Source organism: Lampetra fluviatilis, chromosome 60 (genome assembly GCF_964198595.1).
Source record: "Lampetra fluviatilis chromosome 60, kcLamFluv1.1, whole genome shotgun sequence".
NCBI lineage: Eukaryota > Metazoa > Chordata > Hyperoartia > Petromyzontiformes > Petromyzontidae > Lampetra > Lampetra fluviatilis.
The window spans coordinates 7,793,016-7,799,093 of record NC_136334.1 but is presented as its reverse complement, the minus strand read 5'-3'; positions in this window follow the sequence as shown (position 1 = coordinate 7,799,093).

The window sequence follows — 6,078 nt, the reverse complement described above, 5'->3', positions numbered from 1 at the left end:
GTGTGTGTGAAGCTGTGTGTGTGTGTATGTTTGGCCTCTGTGGAGAAGTCTCGTGAAGGACGCTACTGGGCAGTTGGAGGCAGTCGCCCTCCAACAACAACGGAGGGCGGAGGAGCGACGCTCACAACAACGAGCGGAGCGCCGGGTGGCTAAAGCACAGCAAGTTGGTACAGTAGGGGGCACAGGTGGTGCATCAGCCAGTCATCTCAGTCAGTCGACCCGTGGCACCTGGGTCTGCCCCGTGACCTCCTGCCAGCGGGCGTTCGACACTTCACCTGGCCTCAAGGTGCACATGGCCTGGCACAAGCGTCGTGGTGACGTCACCGCCACTTAGTGGCGAATGGCGGTTGTTGTTGTGCGTGATGGCGTTAGCTGTCAGCTGGAGGTCACTCACTTCTCATCGACAGTGATACGACACTGGACGCTGCCGTTGGAGGGAGGAGCCAGGTTGGGACATGATACGTCGGCTGAAAAGACAGACGGGAGAAGACCACGATGAGAAGGCCGTATCTGGTGTAGGCCAATCAGTTTCAAAGACAATGCATACATTTTTATTTGGGTCTTTCGGTAAAGTCCTCCTGATGACGATTGCTTGTGATCTTGATTTGAAGCTTTCGTGACTGCAGGAATCCAACTCTTTGGTTCTTTCGGTAAAGTCACGTGGGTAGAAGAATAATAGATCATGACGTTTCGATCGCAACACAAGCAATCGTCATCAGGTGGGACAGCCACAGCAGTTTTTGCTTGCTGTGGTAGTCCCACCTGATGACGATTGCTTGTGTTGCGATCGAAACGTCGTGATCTATTATTCTTCTACCCACGTGACTTTACCGAAAAAACCAAAGATGATTGCTTGTGTTGCGACCGAAACGTCGTAGTTTTTTGTTAATTTTTTTATTATATTTTTTTGTTCTACTTGACTTTACCGAAAGACGCAAAGAATATGAATTCCTGCAGTCACGAAAGCTTTAAGTCAAGATTGAATGCAGACATCATCAGAGCATGTCTGTTTGCATGTTCACCACAAGTACTGTGTGGTTAATGCAGACTTGATGCCTCGCAAAAGAGTTTTATTTGGTGTTCGAACATCTTAACACAACTCCTGTTTTATTGCCAGAAAGAGTGAAACAGCTATTCTTGTTATTTCATCAAGAGCAATTTTTTTCGAATTGGGTAAAAAAAAACCTCAAATATCCAAGACGGTGTCCTTAACGAAGAACGTCGATAAGCGGTCCTTAAAGACACGAGGTCGGCTGTCGCCACCAATATAATCCGTAATAAGTTGTTTGTTGTTTGTTGGGTTAGATCGCGTAAATATCAATGCGTCGTTAAACCCACCACCACCCGACACGGCCGAATCGTAAGGTTTGTCACGTAAACAGAACGTGCCCAATTCGTTTCTGGTTCAGCACTACACCAGTTGTGTGTTGGACAGTAAACCCACAACGACATTTACTATTATAGTGTAATGTATAGTGTAGTGTATAGTGTAGTATACTAGTTCAGCACTAACCGGTTGTGTGTTGGAGAGTAAACCCACAACGATATGTACAATTATAGTGTAGTGTATAGTGTAGTGTATAGTGTAGTATACTAGTTCAGCACTACACCGGTTGTGTGTTAGAGAGTAAACCCACAACGACATTTACAATTCGAGTAGCCGTGAAGTTTTGTGGGTAATTAGCCGCGCGCGGTTTTGGAGTCACGGGATGCCGACCTTCCTGGCTTAGGGGATCGGAGTGAATGAACGGCAAGACCGGAGTGGAACGCAAGAGTTGAGCAGTGAATTCAATTCAGAGTACTCACCACTCTGTAGGGTTGTTGTGGTTATCGTTGTAATGGATCTGCAAGTCACAGAAAATAGCAAACGATGGCAAATTAATATCTGTGGGACCTTTCTCTGCTAGGATCAATGTGATGAAAAAAATGTGTGGCGGACACAGACTTGATGCCTTACAACAGTTATCTATTTGGTATTTTAACATCTTAACACTTCTTCTTGGTTATTTCGGTAAAGTCACGTAGAAGGGAAGTAACGCAAGCAGCCGTCCTCAGGTGAATAATGTTTGTTTTCATTCTTCACCTGAGGACGACTGCTTGCATTGTGGCCGAAACGTCGTAAGAATTATTTTATTATGTTTTATTAGTATTATTTTATTACTTCCCTTCTGCGTGACTTTACCGAAAGAACCAAGAAGATGAATCCCTGCAGTCACGAAAGCTTTAAATTGAAATTTTAACACTTGTTTTATTGCCATGAAGGGTAAAGCCTATTCTTATTTTGTTCAGCAAATTAGTACACCGCTACGTATCATCATCATCATCATCACCCATGGTCAATCGACTGCTGGATGAAGGCTTCCCCAAGCCGCCACCATCTCTCGTCCAGCAGTGCACAGAGAATGGATTATAATGCCGCGTTAATTGCAGCATGGGGCCTTCACTGTGAGTGTTGTGCTGTGAAGGCCACGGTGAATTGTGGCACACGTCCTTACCCAGTGCTTGAAGAAAATGGAATGCTGTAGGGGAGACACGCACACACGCACACAGTGTCAGTGACTGTCATTGCGTAGGGAAATCTGTGGACAAAAGTCTATGGCTTGGTTCATATACACTGCTCGTCTGATTGTCGAACAAGTTAGGATGAGGTGTGATTTTTTTTTTCCATAATAGAGGTTTTTTGGGTTAGATCGCGTAAATATATAAATGTGTCGTTAAACCCACCGCCACCACCCGACACAGCCAACTAGTAAGGGTTGTCACGTAAACAGAACGTGACAATTCGTCACTAGTACAGCACTAACCGGTGTGTTGAAAAGTAAAGCCATAACATTTATAATCTGAGTACGACGTTTCACCAGTAATTACAACCAGCTTCATGTGTTAAGATGTGTGATTTTTTAAGTAAAAAACATTTTTTAAATGCCTGCGGCCTCGCGCACAATATTTATCGCGGAAAAAAAACTCTGCGGAAGAACTAGGGGGGAAAATCCAGAGGAATCTCCCCTGTGCGTTCCTCGCAGCCAGAGACCAGGTAGGGAGTGGGCAAGCGTTCGCTTTGTCCATCACATTAAGACTTGCGGGTAAACATAACGAATTTTTTAATTGCAAACTACTGAAAATAAATTCAAGATTGTCCAGTTACGGTTTGGCCATGTTTGCTTGTTGTAGTACAGAGTTAGACTGATGGCCTTAATCTAAGTTGTCTTGTGGTTGTTGTTGTTTGACTTGCATCCCACTGGGATTTTTGCACACAGTGTTGGTGTACGGTGATTTTTCTGCAATATTTTGTTGTCTTTTCTTGGATTTTCTGTTTGCACATAGTCACTTCAAGATGTTTTCTTGTTCATCTTTTTGTTTTTTTGTTTGTTGCGGTTGCACCCGATTCAAGAGCCGAATGGCTCACAGGGCTTTACCTAATAAATGAAACTTGAAAATTTGAAACTTGAAACCGAATCTTCAGTGCAGCGACGTGAGCAGTTGAGGCTCAGGCATGGTTCTACCTCCGGTGAGCCACGGCTCGGAGCCCACACCCAACTGGGGACTACGACGCGATATACATCGACACGAGGTGATATTCACAGCGTTACAAGGGAAGTCAATTCGCTGCTGCCGACCCTGTCCAAAGGGACGTTCAGTGGGCGGCAAAAGTAATAACGACGTCATACTCTTAGGCTTTTTCGGTAAAGTCACGTAGGTAAAAAATAAAATGTATAGAAGTAATAATAGCAATCAAATAATATAAAAAATCACGACGTTTCGGAGGCAACACAGGTCTCCGTCATCAGGTGGGACCGTCACAGCTAAAATTACTGCATCAAGTGATGCCGACGTCAAGTGATGCAGTCATTTTCACTTGATGCGGTAATTTTATCTGTGACGGTCCCACCTGATGACGGAGACTTGTGTTGCCTCCGAAACGTCGTGATTTTTTATTTTATTTTATTGCTCTTATTACTTCTATTAATTTTATTTAAAATTTTTACCTCCGTGACTTTACCGAAAAAGCCTAAGAGTATGAATCCTTGCAGTCACGAAAGCTTCAAATCTAGAATTAATAACGACGTCGCCCTTGAATTACCCGGGAAAGCCTCGTTGAGTCTCGAGACGCGGTTGTCAGGACGGGGTGCTGCTACGTTGGGATCCTTCCCCAAGTTCCATTTAAAGCAAAGCAGAGAAGCCGGAGAAACCCCACGGCGCTGTAACACTCCAGCAATGTCACCTCCTGGCCACGCGAGACAAGCGAAGATCGCCCCCCCCCCCCCCCCACGTGTAGCCTAAACAGACTGTTGGGGCAAGTGCTGTTAGCGAGTAGCACCGACGAAGGTCGGCACGGCACACGAGGGGGTGGGTGGCCAGCACCACGGCCGAACCGCCTTTGTTACCCTAGTGATGATGTTTACACACCGCCCCAGGTACTCATTTGAGGCTGAGTCGACCTACGGGAGGGCCCAAGACCGACGACACCAGACACAGCCAATCAGCAAGGTTTGTCACGTAAACAGAACGTGCCAATTCGTAACTTGTACAGCACACCAGCGTGTTGGAGAGCTGTACTCGTAACGAATTGGCACGTTCTGTCTACGTGACAAACTTTACTCATTGGCTGTGTCGGGCGGTGGCGGGTTTAACAACACTTTTATATATTTTCGCGATCTAACCCCCACAAAAAAACCTGTATTATGGATGATATTGGTCGCGAAAGCCTACTGCGTATTAAACGGTTCAGGTAATAATCGCTGTGTTTTGCTGAAAGTGGGAATCGAACTCGGGTCCTAGACGGCGCTGACAACCTCTGCGCCACCGCTCGGCACTGCTGGCCACACGTGGCAGTGGCCGCACCTGCAACACCTGGTGGTCAAGCCATCCAGGTACGGCTGCTGAGCTTTCGCGATCCCAAGAGACGGGACGCATTCGGGGCGACATGATCATGGGGAACCCTGTCAAATGTCAAGTTTGGCTCAGCTATCGAAGCAAGGATGGTCACCGCCATCGCACGCTTTCCGATGCACTTCTGCGGCCGTCTGGAACGCTCTTCCTTCCGATATTAGGAAGCCACCGAAGCTATGCACTTTTAAGTAATCATCTAGATTGACAAACTCATTTATTTAGAACTGCTTTTTGTGTTTAGCGTTGTTGTCCTTCCGCCGCACCTCCGATTAGCACGGTTGGCTACGCACGGTGCGAAAGAAGTCCAACATACATACAAGTCGAAGTCTGTCTCGAAAACTCGCCTCTGTAAAGTGCCCGTTTACCCTGCGCAGGTTCTGTTTATTTCCTGGCTTTCCATACACGGCGGTGGCGCAACGGTGGGATCTACGGATTAAATGCGCCACCTTACAAACGTAAATTAATATTATTATTAAACTGGCGGGGGGAGAACATTCTCCCTCCTTTCCGATCCAACCTTCGGCTCTCTTGAGGTATAGTCCCTTGGCCAGTGCGTGTGTGTGCGTGTGTGTGTGCGTGCGTGTGCACGAGCGAGGCCCCTTCCCCTCTCACCTGCCCGAAGCTCTCAGCACGAGCAGCTCCAGCACCAGCCAGGCAATGGTCGCGCCACCGCGGGGCGCCATGGCCTCTTGTCTCGTCGCCTCCTCTCACCCTCTGGCTCGATCGACCTCACCACGTCTTCCAAGAAGGTCACCCGCGCCGGACGATGCTGCCCTCGTAGCTTACGCCTGCTCGCCTTCGCTCGCTCTCTCTCTCTCGCTCACTTACTCTCACGATTCACCCGACGTGGCAGGCAAGGAGATCCTTCTCTGCCTCGCTGACTTGGGTGCTCATCGCATCGAGGTTTTATACCGGCGCTGGGCAAGGTGGGCTGGCGGGACGATCGGGGGTTGGGCTTGGACCTCGAAGAGCCCTCCCACGCCAACCACGTCGTCTCGAACGTCGATACGGCGACGGCAGAGGGGGGGGGGTCTCCACATCCCGGGCCTGCACGCAACGCCCCTCACACGCGGCACATCCTGAAATTGATTTTCGTCAAAAAAACTTTTTTTTTCCATCTTCCCCAATTAACGTTGTCCGTTAAAGGGCCCTCTCGGTTATTCTGAGGGCGCAGAGAGACCTCCAGAG